Source organism: Lissotriton helveticus, chromosome 6 (assembly GCF_964261635.1).
Source record: "Lissotriton helveticus chromosome 6, aLisHel1.1, whole genome shotgun sequence".
In the NCBI taxonomy this organism is placed as follows: Eukaryota; Metazoa; Chordata; class Amphibia; order Caudata; family Salamandridae; genus Lissotriton; species Lissotriton helveticus.
The window spans coordinates 1,587,006,884-1,587,031,224 of NC_136067.1; the positions used below are offsets into that span (position 1 = coordinate 1,587,006,884).

The window sequence follows — 24,341 nt, forward strand, 5'->3', positions numbered from 1 at the left end:
TTATACTAGTCCGTAAATACAACACTTTTCTTTCAAGCCAGCAGAAAGACAGTTTAATCGCATCTTCTTATGGACAAGCTTTCTGGCTCAGCTGCATGCTGTAGACTGCAACAAAAACCAAAGTGAGGGGAAAGAATGCTTGAATTAATCTCAACCACTTGTAACTACTTGAGCCGCATTATTTTTCACCCACTAACTATACCATTCTAGGAAGCGAACAGACCAACAACCACAGACCCGTTTTGGCCTACTTAGGATTTGTTAATAAGGCCTGCTGAAAGGCTTGGTCTTGCCACCTGGAGTAAAATGGGCCCAAGGGCTGGCCCAGTGGGGTCCAGGATATGCACCCTCGAAGTTTGCCCATTTAAACATGCCAGCCTCCGAGTGTCTAGGGCTTTGTTTCAACTCCTTTGAATTTTCCTCGATGGGGCCAAACTTAAGAGGGACAATGCAACACTTTATTAACTTGCCCAGGGAGGTGGTGTGCATGGGGTGCCCTCCCCAGCTCACTTTCGGCCTGGGGTTCTCATGCCGGCACAAGTATTGTAGTCCCAGGGACCCTACTCTTCCAGGACGAAGTGGACAATGGTGTCCGACAGAGGAGTACAATGGCGGCGGACTTGGGAGCAACTTTGAGCTCTCCATTCAGCTCCCGGGAGGCCAGAGCCCTGCCTCTTTCACCCCCGTGCCTGTGTCTCGGAGTGCGAAGAGCAGTAGCCACAGCACCCACCGTGCTCCATGCAGGTAGGAGAGTAAATTGGGTCTTCCTACCAAATAGAGTAAGAGTGCGGCAAGAGATTAGAGGGGAGGCACTTGGGGGCATATTATCAAGAACAGAGTTAAAAATTATCGCCGGTTTAGCGGCAGAAAACTGGAGAATTCCAATAGAAGCCCATGTTCTGGTGTGAACATGTGCTTCAATTGGAATTCTCCAGGGCATATTATCAAGCCCATTATCACCGCTTTAGCGGCAGTTTTCTGCCGCAAAACCGGCGATAATTTTAATGCCGTTCTTGATAATATGCCCCTCAGTGCGGGAGTTGGCTCCCATGTTGCTGCAAACACAGAAAGCTAAAAAAGAAATACAAACCAGTAAGATGCATGGCGTAAAGACCCTTACATGAGCAGCGTGGCTCTCTTAAACCCAGCAGAGGAACTGCCACTCAAAAATTCACTGGTCCACTCGAATATTCACTGAGCACTCCATAATGCCCTGAAAGGCCCTTCATTTACATAATTACCTCTTTCTGTGGTCATCCCAGGAAGTCAGGGGCACCACCAACATAAAGTTTAAGTACTGTGTGAGCTGCATGGAGTGCAGCAACCCCCTAAGATCGAATTTGTAAATTAACCCTTGTTCTCCCAGGTTCTAGAAATAATGACCAGAACATGCTTTTCATGGTGTTTTTTTAAAAATCATTCCTAAAGTTGGAACTTTTGTTATTCAGTGAGGAGTATAGTGCTCTCTAGTGGGTGGTTCTATGGCTGCCTATTATGTAGATTAAAGATATATAGGAAAGATTAAGCTACATGATTGATTTTGAAGACTTTTTGTAAGTGTGTTGCAGACAGTGATTTTTGAGAAACATTGCAATGCTTTACTGACAGAAATGTTTCCATTTCAACATAGTTATTAAGTTCAGTGTTGTGCTGATGTTTTTAAATGTGTGGTTATTGCTCTTTTACAGTGGTGACTCCTTGACAAAACTAGACTGGTTGATGAAGGCTGTTGGCTGGAAACCGGTCCCAGGATGCTTGTTTCCGGTCCAGGCAAGACATGGCTTGGCAGTTCGGGCTGGACTTTTCCCATGAGGTACAGGGTCAAGACTGATTTGCACATAGCTGTGTCTGAACTGGGGTGGCGAAGTGAGTTAAAGAACGATGGCGGATTCATCCTAGATCTGTGACTGGGGGTGAGTGTCTGAAAAGTTTCAGCGCTCCGTCCATCAACTCCTTGTGTTTGCTTTGTTCGCCCTAAGTTGGCAGGGTATGCCCAGACATGGGTCCCTTGCTCACTTTGCCACTGGATTCAAGCTAACCTAGCTGATGAGGGCTGTTAGCCCAAAACCAGTCCCAGGATGCTTGTTTCGAATCCAGGGAAGACATGGCTTGGCAATTCAGGCTGGACTGTACCCATGAGGCACAGGGTCAAGACTGATTTGCATTTAGCTGTGTCTGAACTGGGGTGGCGAAGTGAGCTAAATAACGATGATGGATTCAACCCAGATCCATGATTGGGGGTGAGTGTCTGAAATGTTTCAGCGCTTCGTCCATCATCTCCTTGTGTTTGCTTTGTTCGTCCTAAGTTGGCAGGATATGATATGCCCAGACATGGGTCCCTTGCTCACTTTGCCACTGGATTCAAGTTAGCATGGCTGATGAGGGCTGTTAGCCCAAAACTGGTCCAAGGATGCTTGTTTAACGGTCCAGGGAAGACGTGGCTTGGCAGCTCGGGCTGGACTGTTCCCATGAGGCAAAGGGTCAAGACTGATTTGCATATAGCTGTGTCTTAACTGGGGTTTCAAAGTGAGCTAAAGAACGATGATGGATTCAACTCAGATCTGTGACTGAGGGTGAGTGTCTGAAAAGTTTCAGCTCTCCGTCCATCATCTTCTTGTGTTTGCTTTGTTTGCCCTAAGTTGGCAGGGTATGCCCAGACGTGGGTCCTTTGCTCATTTTGCCACTGGATTCAAGCTAACCTGGCTGAAGAGGGCTGTTAGCCCGAAACCTGTCCAAGGATGCTTGTTCTCGGTCCAGGGTAGACATGGCTTGGCAGCTCGGGCTGGACTGTTCCCATGAGGCAAAGGGTCAAGACTGATTTGCATATAGCTGTGTCTTAACTGGGGTTTCAAAGTGAGCTAAAGAATGAGGGTGGATTCAACCCAGATCAGTGATTAGGGGTGAGTGTCTGAAAAGTTTCAGTGCTCTGTCCATCATCTCCTTGTGTTTGCTTTGTTCGCCTTAAGTTGGCAGGGTAGTCCCAGATGTGGGTTCCTTGCTCACTATGCCACTGGATTCAAGCTAGCCTGCCTGATGAGGGCTGTTAGCCAGAAACCATTCCCAGGATGCTTGTTTCTCGTCCAGGGAAGATATGGCTTGGCAGTTCGGGCTGGACTGTTCTCATGAAGCACAGGGCCAAGACTGATTTACATAGAGCTGTGTCTGAACTGGGGTGGTGAAGTGAGCTAAGGAATGATGGTGGATTCAACCCAGATCTGTGATTAGGGGTGAGTGTCTGAAAAGTTTCAGAGCTCTGTCCATCATCTCCTTGTGTTTGCTTTGTCGACCGCTTGACAAAGCCAATAGGCTTGACTCATGTATTGATTTGGTGACCCTGACAAAAGCAGTAGGTTTGCATATATCGAATTGCATACTTTAGAAAATGAAATTTGCAATTGACACTCTGAAATTCTATATCTGGTATCCTTGAACTTGTGGGCATTTACATTTTTAGACTAGCTCTTGTTTTGATATAGTCATAATGCTGGATCTGACCTGGCTGTCATTCTGAAGTTTAGTATCTTAGTCTTTGGTGTATCGTACTTCCTCTTGCTGGAGTACCAAAGCAATAATGGGATTCCGATGGACGGTAGAGTCATGACCCCAAAAGCAGACCAGTCCAGAAAATGGGGAGAAAAACGCCGGTCAAATTCCCTTTGAGCCAGAATGCCACCTTGCCCTGGAGCGCTGGTGTACCCCACCACAGGCTGTCCTCCTTCCTGAGCAACATATGTGATCGTGGCAGAGGTGAAATTGAAGTATCCAGCTTTGAGAGGCCTCAGGACAACAGTGTGGGTGACATTGCTTGCTGGTGCAATCCGGTCCCATTTCACAGTGAGCATTCCAGAGACAATGCCAAAGTCTTCTGGCGGGAAAGAGTCATCGGACAAATCAACATCAAGGGCAGCGCTTGAGCTCACGTTGTAAATGTTGTATTGCAGGGTCAGATCTTTGCCTTCCACGGCATACCTGTTCAAGAGGAACTTGGAGGCAAGCAGCCGAGCTCCCTCTTCACAGTGGACAAAGGCAAGGGTGGCCACCAGAGTGACAAATAAGACCTTCATCTTAGCGACGTCTGCCACTGTCCACAACATGAACAAGAGGAAAGGACGAGCGCGCATGCGCGTGAGTGAATAGCCCTGGCTATTCACTTTTCCCTGCTTGCACTTTGCACTTGCACTTTATACTCTGAAATCTGTATTGATGATGATAAAGGCTTGCCTAAATTAATATTGTGATGACCCCTTGACTAAGCCAATAATCTTTTGTTATATATTGATGTGGTAACCTTCTACAATGCCAATAGGCCTGCTTTATTTAAGTGATGCCCCCTATATTGTGATGTTCTACTTGGTATGTGGGGGTAATGGGATTCTGGGGGGGGGGTAATGATCCATTAGGAGTCAAATGTGATTTTAGAGTGTCACCAAGGGTACTTCTATCTGCCTGATGTATGTATTTATAAATGAATGCATAGTGTGTGTAATACATTTACTTTTCTTTTTTCAAAGATAAAGCACGAACTGGACAATCATTTATTGAGTGTTGTTGTTACATGCCAACGATTGGTGATTACTAGCCTACACCACCTCCCCATAGTAGGGCTTGTAAGGCTCTGCTTTGCTACCCTGAGAGGGTCAAGTGGTACAATGGCTCACTTGGTTCCCAGTAAGGATGTGGAATTATTACTTGTACAGCCTCACATCCGGCACAAATACTAACCCAATTTCTTACATAGCTTATTGTGTTTTCAAACACATATGGTTCCTGTTTATATAACCTTCAAATTGTAGTCATTGTTGCTTGATTTAAAAAAAAAAAAAAATAGTTCCTTTTTTACTTAACCTTCCAATTGTAGTCACTGTTGTAGGGACCTAAAGACCAGGAGGCTTATTGAATGACTTTGATTAATAATAAAATCATAGAAATGGCACTGAGCATTCAAGTCACATTGACTCCCTTGAATCAGAGTCAACCCAACACCCTGCACTTCTTTTGTTCCATATGATAATCATGTATTACCTATTAACCTAGAAATGGTCTGCATCCCCTACAGATACATAATTGTATGGTTAGTAGTAATTTATAAAAATGTTTCTTATATCCCCAGTTATTCTATTCCCCATTGCTTTGTCCTTTCTTTTGATTTTCTCAGTTGGAACTTTTGGTATTGACAACATTGACGTGCTCCTCAAGGGAAACATTACAGGCTGGAGCTTATTTTTGAGGTGATGCTCATTTTCTTAACAATAAAATTACTTTTTCCTTACCTGAACAGATCTTGCAAAATCATTACAACACTGGCCTACCAAAATCATGATCTCAATATTGCAACATCCCCCTGTCTCCCTCCCAATATCATATTCCCTTTGATGTAAATCCCTGTATTTAAGAGTATGTTTTAACTACCCTTGAGCATTGGGAGTTCTAACCTACCCCCGTGTTATCTGAATTCTAGTAGTTGCTATGAAATTGACTAACAATTTAGTGTTACCCACTAAACATAAACACCTATACACCTCTAAAGAAGTACCTTTTTGACGTGCATCTACTTCTCAACCCACCAACACCCAGAGAATATAACCAATTATGGGTTGTTATTGCCATAAATGAGGGCAATTTTAGATATTGGGTATTAAATTTAAGTCTGGGTGGTGAACTCCGCTCTGCTTGTGGAGTTTGTGGAGATTTTCGGACTACGTGTTAAGCGGAGCTCGCAGTGTTCCGAAAAACTCAGTTACGCGTAGCTGAGTTTTTCTCTCGCTCGCATTCATCAACTTCAAGTTGGCCAGTGCGAGCAAGGAAAATCCACCTCCCAGTGAGATTTTTCCTCATTTGCGATCGTCAACATCAAGTTGGCGAGCGCAAGCGTGGAAAATAACCTCCCGGCGAGATTTATCAACGCAGGCAGGCAGATTTCTTATTGCAAGTGGATGCGTATGCTCGTGACCGCTCGCATTAGGAAACTTTCCGCTTGGGTTGAGAAAGCTGCTGCTCGAGTAAAAATCTACTCGAGCAGCAGAAAGAAAGCAGCGCCCACTGTGCATGATGCCGTTCGCAATGATTGCACAGAGCAGACAACCTGGCACTGAAAATCACAGCAAACAGCATTTATCCAATGCCTTCAATGAGTTATGCGCAGCAAAACTCTGCGAACTCCGCCCAGGCTTAATTAAAATGGGATCCATGGAGTGAAAATTGAGATGCAGTTTGGTTGTGTAGGAAAATGTGCCTAATTTTGTGGGCATCAATAACGCCTATAGACATTGATAACATTGTGTTTCGTCAAGTTAGCAGACACTAGAGTTGTACATATCCACTATAGGTTTTTACAGTTTATTAGAACATATGGAATGTCGGGAGCTCCACTGAAGACAATGAAGTGCCTCATGGCTAATAATGGTTGGTTTAAGCTTTCTGCTTCAACATTACATTGCTTGTCTTTCTGTTTCTCCCTTTTTAATTTAGAGCACTCTAACCTAAAACATTTAGCTTTAGATTCCTAAATAGTGTTACATTCTCCAATCAACATCATGGGGACTCTCTGGCTTTAAGTTAGATCAAATAATCACAAAATATTTTCGACTGGGATACCCATGTATAACAGATCAACTAGAGTGCATTCCTTCTGTTTTAGAGTACTTTGTACTTCATCCAGACAAGGATTCAAAATCATTTGTAATATTAAAATTAAATGTCTTACTTGGTGATGGTTGATTATGGATGATAATTACACTACAGAATTTTGAGCATAGGAATAGTGTGGTACACTAATATCATGGAATGAATTATGAGGGACAAAATATTGAAAGACTAGTGCATATAGATGAAGTATATAGGATAACTATTCTTAACTCCACATCTATGCATTTTGACTATATATATATATATATATATATATATATATATATGTATATATATATATACATATATATATATATAAATATATACATGTATATTTGCTTTGGTATAGAAAATCTATACTTACTTACCTTTCGATATTGTTTCCATAATTGTTGGTGCTATTGAAATTCCTACCTCAATATTCCTGGGGCACACAATGGATGATGTCTTTGGCATATAGGATAAGGTAAACTGAGCTCTCTCAATAGACATATGGAGAGATAAATTATACAGGAAAGTTTAAATCTGTTTTGCTTCTGTCTCCGGTAAGATTTCAACAAGCTGATCCAAAAAGAGTATACCCCTCACTGGCCCTTCTAGTCACTGACACAAAATGGGAAGTTTGGCCATTTACCAAAGCTGCAGCATTGGGATGCAATATAAACCCTGCACAGGCATCACAAATTGCTCTCTAAATTCATGAAAATGCAATGTCCTTTAAAAAGCACAAACATTCTACAGCAAATGTTCTTTTGTCACCAACCGTGCAAATAACCCACAGGGTACTATTCATTGTGGGAGGAATCATGACCTCTTATCATAGAGTGGGTGGGGTCAGCTACTCTCACTCACCCCATCTCATTCTGTGATGAGATAGTGAAGGTCCTCCACTCATTGGCTGACCCATGACAAGGTCACCAATGAGAGGAGGAGCAGGATCTTCCAGCAGTACCTTCCTTCCCTTAAGTCTCGAGGAACCACGGATGCTTCTGCTTCTCCCTCCCGTGACCTGATTTCACCTCAGCAGCAGGTAAGTCCTTATTGAATGTTGGGTGCAAGTGTGTATGTATGAGTGCATGTGTATTTGCACATGCGTGCTGTGGATGGGTGTGTGTGTGTGTATTTTATTATGAATGGTAGGTGTGTGCACTTGTAAATGAATGGGTGTGAGTGAGTGTCCATATGGATAGGTGTCTGTGTGTGCTTTAGTGTAAGACAGTGTGTGAGTGTGACTCCCTGCCCTTACTGTACTCCACAGGCCCCCATTGGACCATGCCCTCCAAGAGACTGGTTCAAAGGCCTTGCCCATGGTAAGCAACCGCATTGGCTAAAAAGAAAGACTTTGCCAAAGTTTCACTCTGGAACCGATGTTTATTTCTCTTTTTAAAATACCACAATTCGAAAAGTCAGATCTCAATACTAGACCAGTTTTGACCAATTTTCTACATAAGATTGTGCTGGATAATCAATGCCTACTCTTCAACAAACTTTTTTTGTTCATTTACATAGAGGAAGGGGTCACATCGGAACCCATTGTCTTTTGCAAATGAATGACCACCTCCCTTGAAGTGTTGGTACATTTTCAATGTTTTGCAGTCAGATTTCGGTCACAAAACATTGATACATATGATAACAAAGGCCACATGGAAGTAGTTTTTTCTCTCAACAAACTGCACAATTCGTAGAATCGGCTCGTTTGTGACTGGTAAAAAGCCTTTTTCTATGTACCAAATTCTATTTTGCGATTTGGTAACCTATTACCGATTCAAAAAATGGGTTAGCGATTTGGTATTAGAAAGGGGCGTGTAAGGGGCTTCCTTCCTAATAGCAACTCACAGTGGTAAGTATAAAAGTTTTGAGACAGAAATGCTGGCGCAAAACATTTGATTTTTACCACCAAGTTCAATTTGATGGTGAACTCATTCGTAAATGGGAAGGGGTCCCCAAGGGATCCCCTCCCTTCGTAAATATATGCAAAAACATATTTTAAGTGCAGACATTGGTCTCACGGACCACTGCCCAATCTTAGAAAATGAAAAGAAAACTTTTCATTTTTCTTTTTGAAACACATCTTGTTTTCCTTTAAGGAAAATGGGCTGCATTTAAACACAAAAGCTGCTTTCTTTAAAAGCAAACACAGACATAGTGGTCTGCTGCCCTCAGCAGGCCACCATCCCAGTGCTGTTAGCGATTCCCAATGTATCTCAAATTGTGACCTACCTCATGAATATTAATGAGGTAGGTCAATTGCGACCCCATTAGGAATTGAATTTGTCCAAGACACATTAATACATGGGTGTGTGCAATTCCCGAATAGCGAAACACAAAAATTGGCCATTAGGAAATAACAATTTGAAACCTGCGTACAGGTGGCCCTTACTTGGTTTTGGAAGCGACACCTACAACACTCCCCTTCCAGTTAATACATCGATATCCATTTGAAATCCCATTTAACAGTCACAAAACTTTTCTGGCTCCTAAAATCGAATTAGTACACAGTAAAATAGCATTTTAACAATCACAATGCCTAACTGGAGCATTTGCTACCCTTAAAAGACATAGTACACCTGACTCCTAATTCTTTTTTGCGTTGAGTTTTTAGTTGCAGATTTGTTTGATCTGCTAATGCTAGGAAAGCCTTTTGGGGAGCCGCAGTTCTAAAACGAGTTTACCCATCAAGTGATAACACCAGTAATTGTTCCCCAGCAACTTTATGTACTACACGCTGTCATACATATTGCAATATTGGATGTTAATTCCAGCATAGCTTTAATCACGGAAGTGCTCATATTTACCACAGGTGAAATTTTTTATAGAATGGCATCCCCGCTGCCCCTGCATGAAAATTATAATCTTCGCTTTTCTCTTATAACCATTTCCCTGCAGTGTGTCTATCCCTTTGAAACCCAGAAATAATTTTTTACATCATAGGCTGTGGTCCACCTGTCCAATGTTGTGGCCCTGTGGCACCTCCCTTGCAGAGCCGATAGAATGTTTTTGAAATCCTTTCCTTCCCAATCTGTTTGTCTACTCCCTCTTTCTTCATGGACTGTGACCAACACCTGTCTGCCTTCTCTTTGTGTGCTAGCAATATTCTCAGCATTATATCATCTTCTGCAATGTTACCTTGTTTTCACATTGTTGTTGTTTTTATGTTTTCTGATTCCCTAGAAACTAATTGGGCAAAGTGTGCTAAATACATTTCATCTGAGGTTGACCTGGATAGAAAAGGTCAATCTCCAGAGTAGCTTCCGGGTGGCTCTGCTCCCTGATGTGTGGATCGATGAGCTTCCCCTGAGGTGTCAGAGGTTCGAAATGGAGCAAGCAGATAAGGCAGAAATATTTCTAAATATCGACACTACAGAATCTATGTCACCGGTGTCTTTAAAAAAGAAGGTCAATACATCACATTACATCACATCACATGCATATAAACATTTCCTGTTCAGTTCTACCCCAGGAGCACCTCCCACATTCAGTTAGGCCCATGTGTGTGCAAAGATGGTACATGTTGGTACTATAAAGCCACATGCAGTTGGTGATGTCGACATGCAGTGTTGTAGGTGCAGGGTTCCTGCATAAAGCAGAAATACGTTGATCAGCACTATGGTTGCTGGTGGATGAATGGCAATGTAGCTCACACCATTGGCAAGTGAACATGTGGCAAGGGATCACCAATGAAGACTTTGGTAGGCTGATGTTGGTAGGGAGGCATAACAAAATGCAAGCACGCAATTATAGTTATCTAGGGTGCAGTGATATATTCGGAAATAGTAGTACATAGGCAGCAGCGGTAGACTCAGATCGAGGGTCCCCCTTACTGGCGGCACTCGCTTAGTGAAAGAGATGTTATCCCTCTAAAGATAAATGACTTGTCCCCCTGGCGGCAGAACATGGGTTTCAATCTAGGGTTACCTTTGTATCAGACAAGGAAATATAGAAACATTCATGCTATGTTTTTGTTAACTTTGTAAAAATGGGGAGGTAGGTCCTGGGACGTGGGGTCAGCTGGACCATATACTACTTTTTGGAAAACAAGGTGCTGACCCTACAGTTTATTTATTAGAGCTCTTTAATTAGAGCAACAAATCAGTCTTATTTCTAGATTTGTCCGGTATAGTTTATTTGTACCCTTTACTTTTTCTTTACTTTTTCATTTGATCATAAAGATTCAATTGTATGAGAAAGACATCACATTTAAACATTACACATATACTTAATTAATAACATTAAACATAAAAGCAATAATTCATTCTATGCACATACATACATGTTGCACCATTATTATGCAGCAAATACTCAATCTTTGCATTGTATTTCAACAGATGTTTAAAGGATAAAGTCACTTTCAAAAGGAGATAGAAACAAATTCAATGAAAAAAATATATTTGACTATACGAATTAATCAATGTTCTAGTCAATCCAATAATTAATTTGTTCCTTTCTGCTAGAAGTTGATTGCCTCCTTTTTGTCGACGCGTTTCGAACTCGCTATTTCATTTTGCGAGTTCTCATCAGGGCTTTATCACTTGTTGTCTGCAAATTATGTACAAAGAAAATTAAAAAATAGTAAGTTGGTCTGTACCTTCTTTACATCCCCGTTTATATTGCACTGTGCTACTTAGTTACAAAAGGAGTACCTTTGTTCTAGTTTGTAGCGAGTTTCCGGGGTTCACTTTTTCTCTTTGTCTCTGTTAACAGTTTCTGAAAGATGCCAATAGTCTAGTTTTAGTTATTAGCCTAAACGTATTGCCTGTGGCAAAAACGCTATAGACACTCTTGATTGTACCTGTAAGGTGTAGATATTTCGATCTCGATATTAATCGGCACTCCGTGCATATACTTTTCTACTTCTGTCCCAAGATCCTGAATGTGGCAGCGATCCTGTCCGTCTGCCTAAAGAAAATGATCAGTATGACTACTGTGTTCCTATTATATGTTGTAAAAGCCCCGCGCCCAGCATTAGATATGTACCTTGATCTCTGCGCTTGGTGTGCTCTCTCCGACTTCTCTTTAAATGCAGCGTGTTCTATGCTGCGTCCCCTGGGTTCATGACTTATTCGCGATCCTATCAAGGTTAGAAGGAAGCAATTAGCAGCCGCCAACTTCTCCCGTGCTGTTTCTTTCCCCTTTTCCGCATGTATATTTACCTACCCGGTACTGTCTCACTCCGAGCTGCTGCCCGGTCTCGTCTCCCTCTGGTCTGCTACAATCAAACACCACGGCTCACCGTCAGTGCGCCATGTTTGAGCAACACGTGGTATTTACCTTCATCACGTGATTTCCTGGAATTCTGGGATATGTAGTCCCTCCGTGTAGAGTGTATTAATTGAGGGTCAACTGCAGTAGGTCTCTCATTTGGAGCATTATATAAATGTGCGGTGGGTCAGATATTTATAGTCTGGAAATTTCAGACATAGTATTCAAACCTGTTTGGATGCTATTAAATCGCAATATTAAATAGGCCTCCTTTCTCAGTAAGACATCATCAACATCTTTGGGGTTGAAAAACCTAAACATGACTTACTTTCAATATGGGGCCTTAAGCCGATTGAGGGACATCATAGATGCGGGAACTGTGTATCATGTGATACAACGATTGAGGGCAGTGAATTCCTTCACAAAAATGTTAGATGGAAAAATGAGGGGTTCTCCAATTGTAGGACCCGGAATGTTGTGTACGCAATTATCTGTGGCTGCGGTAAATTGTATATCGGAAAAACCAACCAGCAGGTGAATTTCCGCATAACACAACACAGGTCACGAATAAAAAACAAAGTGATGACCGCCCCAATGGTCCAACATTTCACAGAAAGGGGCCACACTGAGATTGATTTCAAATGGACGGTCCTTTATACAACAACTCACGCGAAATACCCCAAAGATGTTGATGATGTCTTACTGAGAAAGCGCAGAGATCAAGGTACATATCTAATGCTGGGCGCGGGGCTTTTACAACATATAATAGGAACACAGTAGTCATACTGATCATTTTCTTTAGGCAGACGGACAGGATCGCTGCCGCATTCAGGATCTTGGGACAGAAGTTGAAAAGTATATGCACGGAGTGCCGATTAATATCGAGATCGAAATATCTACACCTTACAGGTATAATCCAAGAGTGTCTATAGCATTTTTGCCACAGGCAATACGTTTAGGCTAATAACTAAAACTAGACTATTGGCATCTTTCAGAAACTGTTAACAGAGACAAAGAGAAAAAGTGAACCCCGGAAACTCGCTACAAACTAGAACAAAGGTACTCCTTTTGTAACTAAGTAGCACAGTGCAATATAAATGGGGATGTAAAGAAGGTACAGACCAACTTACTATTTTTTTTATTTTCTTTGTACATAATTTGCAGACAACAAGTGATAAAGCCCTGATGAGAACTCGCAAAATGAAATAGCGAGTTCGAAACGCGTCGGCAAAAAGGAGGCAATCAACTTCTAGCAGAAAGGAACAAATTAATTATTGGATTGACTAGAACATTGATTAATTCGTATAGTCAAATATATTTTTTTCATTGAATTTGTTTCTATCTCCTTTTGAAAGTGACTTTATCCTTTAAACATCTGTTGAAATACAATGCAAAGATTGAGTATTTGCTGCATAATAATGGTGCAACATGTATGTATGTGCATAGAATGAATTATTGCTTTTATGTTTAATGTTATTAATTAAGTATATGTGTAATGTTTAAATGTGATGTCTTTCTCATACAATTGAATCTTTATGATCAAATGAAAAAGTAAAGAAAAAGTAAAGGGTACAAATAAACTATACCGGACAAATCTAGAAATAAGACTGATTTCTTGCTCTAATTAAAGAGCTCTAATAAATAAACTGTAGGGTCAGCACCTTGTTTTCCAAAAAGTGTTTTTGTTAACAGCAGCATTTCTATGTCTTAATATGTAGATAGGTAGGATGTGGGCAGTGAAGATAGTTGTTCTCCAAACTCTGTTCTGCAGGAAGTGCAGTGGAGGGCAAGACACAGCAGGCCATGGACAATGGTCTTGTTTGTGGGAACTCTACAAACGTCCGGAAACAGAGTGATGTGTAGGCTCCGGGACTACTGCAGAAGAGCCAAGTGATATGTCCCCTTCCTTTGAAATCCCCTTTGATAGAGCCTGGTCCTCACCAGGAAGATGGGATACCCATCTTTTTCTAGAATGCCATAATGATTGTGAGAGAGAAGAACTGATTACTGAGGAGGAGAAACGTTCCACAGCAATAAGAACACATCTCACCTTAGGCAGCTCCTAACCCAAATTGGAGTGGCCATCTGATCATCTGGAGAGTCCTGGCAAGGGTACTAATTAGGTCCTGACAGCCTTTCCCCTTTCACATTTAATATAAGAAAATATGAGACCCACCATGGTCTGGACTGATTCAAACCCCGTTTCTAAACTACTGAAGCAGCCTGCCACGGATACTCTCCTGTGTCTCTCCCCTCATGGAGGGTATCTCAGACTCTACCAAGCTTAGATGATCCTCAAGCTAAGGGGAATGGGTCTATTTGTGCATGGACTGACCTCAACCCCCCTTAGCTAGCCTGAGAAGAGGACAAGTCTCTGTTCTCCAGTGGCATATGGACTCCTTCCCAGTGAATTTTCCTGGGCCAGAGGATGCTGGTTTTTGCATTGATTTTAGCTAGTGGCCAGCAGTCTGGCAGTGCCAGGAATGGCAGAGACCAGCTTTTCTAGAACCCCACAGTTCACAGAGGTCTTCCGCTAAAATTAGAAGAAAGGGTAGAATTCTCCAGACCAGGTGATAATTGATCTATATATACTCTATGCATACAGGACCAGCCCAGGAAAACCTCAGATGTCACAAATCCTCTTGCTCCCCATAGGCCTTTTTGGTATTGCAAGAAACTTCAACTAGGCTAGAGGGATGATAACAGCCAGAGCTTCCCATTGCCAAAGTCCAACAACATTTGAGATTGTTTGACAATGGCGTAGAAGCTGATGAAACTATGAGGCTAATGTTCGGCTCATCCCTGTGTTGGTAAGTCACCCAAAGGGTTTGTACAGTTGTCTCATAAAGGCCCTCATTACAACAGAAAATGCACATCATAAATGAACTGGCTGGAGAAGATAAAGAGATAAAAACATATAAATGCCCCAAGCATGTGCAGGTTTCCTGGATATTTCTAAATGAACCAAGAAGACTGCTGATGACTCTGCCCAGTTTAATGACTGCAGTACAATGTTCAGACCAAGACAACACATTGATATTTTGGAAATATATCTAAATGCAGTTAGAGATCCAGAATGTGCAGCCTCATTTAAAGCATCCTTGCATATCCCAAGATACTTTTAGAGGAAATACAGTAATATCAATATAACCTTCTAATCATTTTAATTATTCTCTGCCCGCAAAGATCATCAAAAAGCTTAGATCTTCCATTCTCCTGCTTTGGACTAAGATTGCCAATGCATTGCTGCAGAGGCGTAGCTAGAGCTTGTGGCGCCTGGGGCTATCCCTCAGGTGGCCGCCCCTGGGAGGGGGGGTGGGGGGCAAGGGGGTGCAGGGGAAAAAGGACGGCGAGCACTTGAAAGAGGTCTGAGAGACACATAGTATCACTGCTAATAGTTACCTCGATCAATCATGCAAAGGAGAACACACGATCATGATCTATTTGGGGACTCAGAAAAACTGCATGTGACATCCATCAGAGAGCTGCGTGAATGATTACCTGGTAATCCACTTAGCACAATGCAAACATGCACATACATGACACCGTTCGAGGATCCATCATCTACAGCTGACATTAAATGACCAAACATCATGGTCCCCCATTAAAGCATTGGGGACGTGCACAAACGTGATGTACTCTGACTTGAGGTACAATAATGCAAGTGAACTCAGAACAGCATGAACTACTGAGGGGAGGTGGGGTCAGGGTGCTACACATATAGCCTGGCATTAGTCACACCAGTCTCAACAGTCAGACCCACACCATTGCAGCCAGAGAGTTTCTGCCAAACTCCTAGTGCCTACTGCTTGGTGACGATCTAAGTTGGAGTGTGTGTAACAGCTAAGTTCAATTCAAGTCAAGGGAGATTTCTAAGATCTCACTATCTTGTCACCAACCTAGCACCAGCCTGCATTAATTGAGAGTCGCACTGGTGGCCCACCACAGCAGCAAGCCACTATAGCAACAAAAAAGTACGACCCTGCAGGGTTACAGCATCACCATTCACCAAAGCATCCAGGCCTATCAACAGTGCCAGCTTCTTAGCTGATGTGTTCTCATTCCTTGAGAATCCCAGGCCCGCCAACTTGCCTTACCATCACCGCCTCATTGCTACAGGACCTCAGCAGTATGGCATTACCACAGAAGGGCCTTATCAGTAACCCTGGGCGTAGTGAGCGTAGTGGGGCTTCGCGAAGCTACGCAAAGTGGGCGAGAAACTACGCCCACCTGCGCACTTCGCGTAGCCCCACTACGCACCACCCGCCTCCCTCCCGCCCTCAGTAAATACCCCCTTCAATGTTTAAATAAGTTTAAAACCACTTACCTGGTCCGCGCGCGTCCCGGGGCTCCCTCGTCTCTTTCAGTGCCCGCGTCTTGAACCCTAATGCGCATGCGTGGCGGCCTGCGCATGCGCATTTCTAGCGAGAAATGCGCATGCGCGGGCGGCCACGCATGCGCATTAGGGTTCAAGACGCGCACTGAAAAAGACGAGGGCGCCCCGGGACGCGCGCGGACCAGGTAAGTGGTTTTAAACTTATTTAAACATTGAAGGGGGTATTTACTGAGGGCGGGAGGGAGGCGGGTGGCGGGCCAGCTACGCTCGTCCATGGAGCATGCGCAGTGCCGGCTACTACGCCCGCACCGCAAAATGCGTAGCAGACGGCACTACGCATGCTCCGTGGACGGAGCGTAGCTGCCCGCCCACCCCTACTTATCAGTGTTGCGGTACGCATGATCTTCCTCCACTAATGCCTTATCAATGCTTTCAGATTCCAGGTAGTATTAGCTTTCCCCAACAACACATTATCAATGCCACAATAAATGCTTTGCTACTACAATCTCCACACTGTTGCTTCCCCAAAATTTTCAGATTTTACACTCATGACAGTGACATGTCTTATAAATAAAAGGATGTGTGTGAGATTACCGATCCATATCATGGTAAATCTCGAAAAGGCCTTAATGGTGAAGATAATCGATGAGACTAGAAGTAACAAGATACAAGTATGCAGACTTTAACATGGTACAGTAACAAACCACCCTTAAAGTCCTTATACCATTAACACATGCTTTGCACAATATGTACATTAGGCATTATTACTATGCAATAACGTTTTGTAACAAACAGATCAAACCTATGGAATCTGGCTAAACAATTTTTCCAAGAACCAATAAGACCTATAAACGTTATCATTAGTTTGTCATCCACCGATGGCTTGACACCATACACAACCCAGACCTTCTGAAGTGCACATTAACTGCCAAACATTATGCATCCAGTTATAAAATTACAAACATGGACAAAAGTGCACAGTTGGCAAAACAATATACAATCTCTTTAGATCTTTTTTAAAGAACCTGACAAGCGTTATAGAGTCAACATCCTCAATCCCCAGGGTTTGTCAGATTGACTGACGAACACCAAAGCTCTGGCCTCGCCCAGTAATCTGTGAGATTTTATGTAAAATACCTGTTTACAGCTTGTAACAGTGTGACACCAATCTACCATTAAAGGTCTATTAGCTTTAACAACTGCTTTTCACAACAAATACCTATTATAGCTTTTCATAATAAACAGATCAGCATCCGACAGAACTCTTTCCACTAAACCAATCCGGCCTATAGCCATTACTAACTCAGGCATTCTCTATTAAGCATAAACTGTTCCACAAGCCAACCATCACACATGTGTACAGAATTACACTTGGGAAAGCAAACTATTGTCTCTATCAAGAGCGCCTAACAAGAATTATTACTGTGCAAATCATTTATCCCCACGATTTGTCAGTAGGGGTATGTACCACCAATACCCTTGCGTACTACAGTAATCTGTGTGATTCCATATATCAAACGCCGCGCTGCAGGCTTGAATAAAGAGTACTAACAATCCACCCTTAAATTCCTGACTTTTACATATGCAGTTCACAATAAGTACCTCAGGCCTACTGTCTTTACCGTAACTTTTCATAAAAAGCAATTGAAGCCAAAAGCCAAAAGCCCTGATCATTGGCTCACCACCATAACAATCTCAGTCCTGTAGTACTGATCAGAAGCTTCCCCACTCGGAAAAAAAGTGCAATAAAGTAGTCTTTTTCAGAGGAAGCATACATTGTTGCCCCCCGACCCCTGCCCCTTGCCTGAGTTCCTAAACTACTCCACTCCACCCTATCCCCAGTAACTTTTTCGCCCGCCCTTCTCATATCCCTGCAAACTACCCCAAGCCCTAAAAACTACCCTGTCCCCTTAAGTCCTAAGAAGTATTACGATCCCTGCCCCACCCTGAGCCCTAAGATGGCACCAAGCCCTGAAAACGACCCCAAACACTCCCGCCCTTTAAACTACCCCTAACCCCCTCAGCCCTTTAAACTGCCCAAACTCCCCCCCCCCTCTCCAGCCCTGGAAACTTCCTCGACCCGTCCCCAACCCAGAATATTACTCCCGACTCACCCCAGCCCACAAAAGTACTCCTGACCCACCCTCAGCCCACAAAACAACCGCGACCCATCCCTCAGCCCCACTTAAAATAAACCAACCCACCCCAGCCCACAAAACATTCCAGACCCACCTCCAGTCCACAAAATAACACCCATCCCCAGCCAACAAAAGTACCCCGACCCAGCCCAACTTTAAACAACCCTGACCCACCCACAGCCCCACTCAAAACACCCCTGACTCACCCTCAGCCCACAAAACAAACTGACCCCACCAGCGCCACTTAAAATAACTGTGACCCACCCCCCAGCCACATTTACCTCACAGTGATCTCTTCCTACTTCTGCCCTGTCTGCACGCCCTACCGCGCATGTGCCTTTACTACACACATGGGTGGGTAAGGCATATGCGCGGTAAGGCTTGCACAGTTCAGCCTTTGTTGTAAAGGCTGTTCGTTGTTCAGCCTTCGTGGTAAAGGCTGTTTCTCACAAGACAAATTCCTTCAATAGTAGCTATGAGGCCACTCAGTCTGACTATTTTCCTGTGGACACCCCTGGAGCTTGAATCTGCTAGGCTGATTGTTATATTGTATTCTGTATTGCTAATTACTTATTTCAGCTTCCATTTTTCCCTTTTTATGTTTGACTTTTTTGTTTTATGTACAGATTGCATTTTTCCCTTTTATGCATGACTTGTCTGCTTTATGTACATGGCTCTGAAACCCTTACAGGTTATGTTCACACTAAATTAAACTACTCAAATAAAAAGGCTTCTTTAGTGGAATTGTGATAGCCACATTGCACAAAACATTTAGGCCCTTTTTGCAAGTTAGTCGTAATATGATAGGGTATGATTGGGTATTTACCACACACCGTAAATACAACTAACACATGTGTGGTAAATACCTCCAATTTGAGGTTTTCAACTTAACAAATTAGGCATAACATGAAGAATTGACATTTAACACCAAATTTTTCATGTTTTGCATTATTAAAGTTAAAGGCCTTTTCTCTTGATAAATTTCAAAAGGTTTTACCTGCTATAATTTATCTGGGGAAAACCGCGGGGATGTCATAATTATGACACAGCTTGTAATTCCGATCCCTATGCCAACTCTTGTTTATGCAGGGATCAAAACATAGCCCTTGTAATGAGGGCCATAGTGATGATTTCCTCATTGAGGCCATGATTCTGAGTTTGTTAAAATCCATGTGTGTTTTATCACATCAGCTAAATATGATTCTGGGTAATAACATGCAGATGCACCAAACCCATGTTATGATTAATCCTGTACACTTTTCCAGTTAAATTCCAGCAGGTTTCACCTGCCCAAATTTACTGAAGGGTGAGACATTTCAGCCACCCGGTGATTACCAGATGTGGTTAATACCACCCAACTAGTAATCCAGACCCCTGCGCAAAGAGTGCTTATGCGGGGGTTGAAAAACACCAACCCACTCATAATCAAAGCCTGCACCTGCTCTCGATATTTAGGTTTTGCCTATATGAGCATGCGCTAGCGCATGTGATCTTGCTTGCAAGATGCTTGTGTTCTATAATGTGCTTGGAACTGGTGGAGAGGGGATCTCAGTTAAATATATCGGTTTACCAGAAGAAGAATTTTTACCACTTTCATCAAGGAGAAATCTCAGATGATTACTCAACAGGCCAATGGATCTCTGACATTAGCTGAGTTTAACCAAAAGCCGCACATCACATATATTACAACACCTTTTTCTAATCTATATTTTAATCAATAATGAGAGCTTATTATGAGTTAAAGGGTTTTATAATTCAAATCTTTAGTAAATCATCTATATTAAGCTGACAAGTTAATTTAATAAATCTCAGTTGTTAGAATCTCATTAGAATTTTAATAATGAATAAGTAATCAATAAATCGCAATACAAATGCATTCAGCATGTTCCATTAAGGAAAGAACCCCTACTCCAGGAATGGGAAGAAGCCATACAGAGTTCTAGTTCCAGAGTGCTAGAAATCATAAAGCATAAAGTTTCAGCATTAAAATCAGTTCAATAGTTTGGTAATTGGCCAAAGCAGAACTTCCCCTAGAGAGAGGGTCAGAAACTCAGTAGAGTCTCAGAGTAGCATAGACAAGTTTTGAAAATGGGAAAGCAGTTAGGATGGCTACTCTAGGAACACACACTATTATAAACAAACAAAATATTGTTGTAATCTTCATGTTGCTTCTTCTCTCCTCGGTCGACCATTCAACTTCCGATACACTCATGGGAACAGGATCACTCCTCGTCTTCTCACTAGAACAATAGTCCACAAACAGCAATGTCGACTGAAACATTTCTTATCAAATACAATGTTAACTCTCTTAGACTTTCACATCATTCATTCCCTTTAGAAATGCTGCATTTTCATATGTGAATTTCATTACCTCACTAAACAACAAGACTCCATTCATTATTTAACAGTGATCTTTGTGTAAGCAGAAGCAAAGTTATATGAAAACATTATTCGTTATGAAAAATATGTCCATAGTGAGGTCAGATAAAACAAATTCTGTTATGTCAGCATTATTCAGTCCTGTCAACTTTTGTTAGACTATGTATTTCAGCTATTGAAGCATAGAGAGTACATATGGTTGCCTACTACATTTTTTTACCTTTTAACACATCTATTTTCATTAAAGCCTACACATTAATTCTGCACATTATTGCATTAATGCGTCATCAGAACCAGCCCATTACTTACCATTTCTTTGCTTCCTTCTAATTTGGCAGCTCTTGCCATGCTTCACTTCCTTTTCCTTCAGCACATATTTAATATGTTTAGTGTCCTCATCCACCTTCCCATCACTGTTTCTTTTCCCCTGAACAGCCTCCTCCCCATCCGTGTTTCTTTTCCCTCCCCCAGAAGTAAAAAAAAACCACATTGAAGTGGCCAGCACTGGCTGCTTCATATTGCTTTTTTTATTCTCCTGTTACCCATCCTCACCTGATTGCCAAAGCCAATAGCTTTCCCATAGGCGATATCTATTTGCTTTGCCAGTGTTTGTTGAATGATTTACCTTATACAGCATGCTTGTTGGAAATCAATTACGGCTGTGGTTGTAGGTCTGCCTTAGCCTGATAAGGGCCAGAAAATTGACATTGCAGCAAATTTCATTAATGCATCATTATTGCCCAATATATGTGAAAATATCTTAGTATTGTATCTAATATTGGTCATACATTCATTAAAATAACGAATTAAACTGACTTCATGAAAGGATGACTGGCTGGCACAAATACTAGATTTATCTGCGATCTAATCAGAAAGCCATTTGGCTTGTGTGAGGCTACCCTAAGCAGTTACCTAAAATGAAATGCTCAATATGTGTTTTTTAAAGTCAACTTTGTTTAGTTCATGGACAGGCCGTTTCATTTGTGTTGACATTGAAATCACTCACCACTTCAGTCTGATAACGTGGATCAATTCGAACCACCTGTGTATAATTCATTCAGATAGAGTATCAAGATAAACCCACAAAAAGATATGACCTGATGGTATTGTAAATGCTTGAGTTGTGTATTAGGGTAAAGGTACAGCAGTATGCTTTATAATGGTGGTAAAAACTAGTACTTTCCTTGCAATTGTATTACGTTTTAAGATTTTAAGGAATTGTGTTCTGTAAATGTGTAAAAGAGTTAGAGAGTAGAATCCAAAATTGTCCTTTAAGAAAGGACCCCTTAAAATAAGGTCACCAACAATTTTGAACTATATACAAAAGATGCTCCCTCACCTCTTCCTAATCTCTTTTTTTACAGTCAAGTTAATTGTTTCTTTTGTGGCACTATAAAATGGTAGGTACGAATATGACAAAATGAGGGACCTGTATAAAACAGAGTAATGTTAAATCCTTTGAACTCAATGTTCTTCGGTGAAAACGTACATTGTGGTTTGACATAGGAGGCAGTGCCAAAATTAAGACCAGGAAAATCCTTGTCGTAAGCTGGCAAAATGAGGAGAAATGCATTATTTCTCCTCGTTTTTACTTTCTCCATGTGTGCTGCATGTAGCAGCACACATGAAAGTTACAAAATGGCATTTTAGGATTGTTTATGTGCATGGAGGGACACCTTCCTACACAAAACCAATCCTCCCCTGGACACAGACACCCTTGCACTCTGGTTCAAGGGTGCCTGCATTGGCGCTAGGTTGTTAAACGTAGCGCCATCGTAGGGGGAAATGCAAGGCTGCACCACATAATGTAAACATTTCTGCATGAGGAGAAAATTGATAAAACTGGTTACTTGTGGAACAAATGTAAAATCTATACAAAATACACTTGTTTGTAAAAAAAATTGTGTATTTGACTAGGTTTGAACAAAGAGCTCCATTTTTATTAAAAATAATATTTTCTTTTATTGTCAATTAATAAAAAATATTACAATCAAAGAGTATATATAAAATACATTGGATTGGTTAAGAAAGTAGATTTATAAATACAAAACGGAGCAATTCTGTTTTCTTCAATCATTAAGTGCAAGACAATATATTGCTAGTATTATAGATATTTGGGGATAACGTAACATACCAACTCATTGATGTCACAACAGTCTCACTAAACCGGCATTTCATTCTATAATTTATATTTCATATCATATTTCTTTCTTTATTAAAACAACGCTTCTTTTGTGCCAGTAAAAATCTTCCACAAAACTATCTTTACTACATTACTTTATAATTTCCTACATTTAAAGTGCCATTGTGCATTTAATTCAAAAAGTGCAGTTTTTACTCGAATCATCTTTCTATATTATTGTATAAAATGAAATGGAATAAAAATTATTTATCATACGTTAAGCTACACCAAATAGATCAAATAGTTAAAAGTGCAAGTTATTACAGGTTATTACAATGTGATAAAACCATATGAGGTTTTCCATTCCTGCGCCAAAATAACATCTTCAACTTCAATATTTAAGGACTTAGGATTAACAGCCTAACCATGCTAAGGTCTCACAGCGCTGTTAGAAATAAAATAGCAGTAAAAACAGATTACTGGTCATTACATGCTGTCCTTTGTATCTAGGGGGGACTCATGATTTATCTTTTTCCAGCTATAAGGATGAACTTTCCAAACTGAGTTGTTAAAAGGGCTGATTTCCCTTATAGGAATGTTATAATTGCTTGGTGACATGTTCTCATGCCGTTTTCAATGAGGATAGATTTTGACAGTGCTTTCCTCTGCTGCTGCAAGCAAGGACAAATGCATACAATATGCAGTAATGATTCATTATAAAAGCAACATAGTCTCCAACTATTTGTTGACCACTTTTGTACCCATACTGGGGTTCCATCCTTTGTAGGATACCGACCAAATCATAGCAAAAAAAGTTCATCCCTTAAAAACAGTTTTTAATAGGAGATAAGATAAGGTTGTGGCTTTGTTTTATTAAATGAGTTAATAACCAACCAGGCATGCCTTTTTTTTTGCAAACTCCTCCTTATCCAATATGGTCGATAAGAAGTTTGCTGATTGATTTAATATCTGTCTAAACAGCGCTTTATTTCTAACCATATGTTCAAAGGGCTGGGACTTAAAAGTATTTAGGTTCTCCGTTAGATACGATCTTCAACCACTTTCAAACTCTTGCTTCATTACTTCCTGCCAGCAATCGTTTGCGAGCCTGCAGGGATCAGACAGAAAAAGCGAATATAAGGATTTTAGATATGCAGATTGTCTCATTAGAGATTGTCTTTTCAAGCAAAATTCCAATCAGACGTTAGCTTGTGTGACGTTTCTTGGTACCCTAAAAGTTGATTTAAAAACTTTTATTTGTAGACTGTCAAGGATTTTGGAGTCTTCACCTCGAAAAATTACTGATCCGTAAGCCAGAGAGGGAATCAGCTTTGACTTCATTGCCTTAAGTAAATGATCAAGGTTTGGACATAACAATGTATCTTGCAGCTTTCTAAAAGTGCAGTAGCTTTAGGCTTTATAGTAATAAAGTGCTGTTTAAAAGACATTCTGTCATCAAATGAGATACCTGGATACTTATCAAGTTTTACTGTTTCAATCTTTAACCCATTGAAATTCCATATTCTCATATCTGATTTGGTCG

At 41.4% G+C, this 24,341-nt stretch overlaps 1 protein-coding gene, 1 long non-coding RNA gene and 1 pseudogene across 3 annotated transcripts in view; 1 reads left to right on the top strand and 2 right to left on the bottom strand.

Annotated features, from left to right (window-relative positions):
* The window catches only part of IYD (iodotyrosine deiodinase), a 226,424-nt gene that overhangs the window by 62,510 nt on the left and 139,573 nt on the right, over positions 1 to 24,341 (top strand). The gene's annotated exons all lie outside the window — the stretch shown is intronic.
* Positions 1 to 24,341, bottom strand: part of LOC144761834 (uncharacterized) — a 137,145-nt gene that overhangs the window by 55,734 nt on the left and 57,070 nt on the right. The window contains exon 3 of one of the 2 annotated variants that reach the window (XR_013595913.1): positions 20,136 to 20,537. The exons of the other annotated variant lie outside the window; for it this stretch is intronic. This is a non-coding gene — a long non-coding RNA (uncharacterized LOC144761834). Of the gene's footprint in view, positions 1 to 20,135; positions 20,538 to 24,341 lie in introns of those variants that run through there. 2 annotated transcript variants of the gene reach the window in all.
* Positions 3,477 to 4,136, bottom strand: LOC144761416 (translocon-associated protein subunit beta pseudogene; annotated as a pseudogene).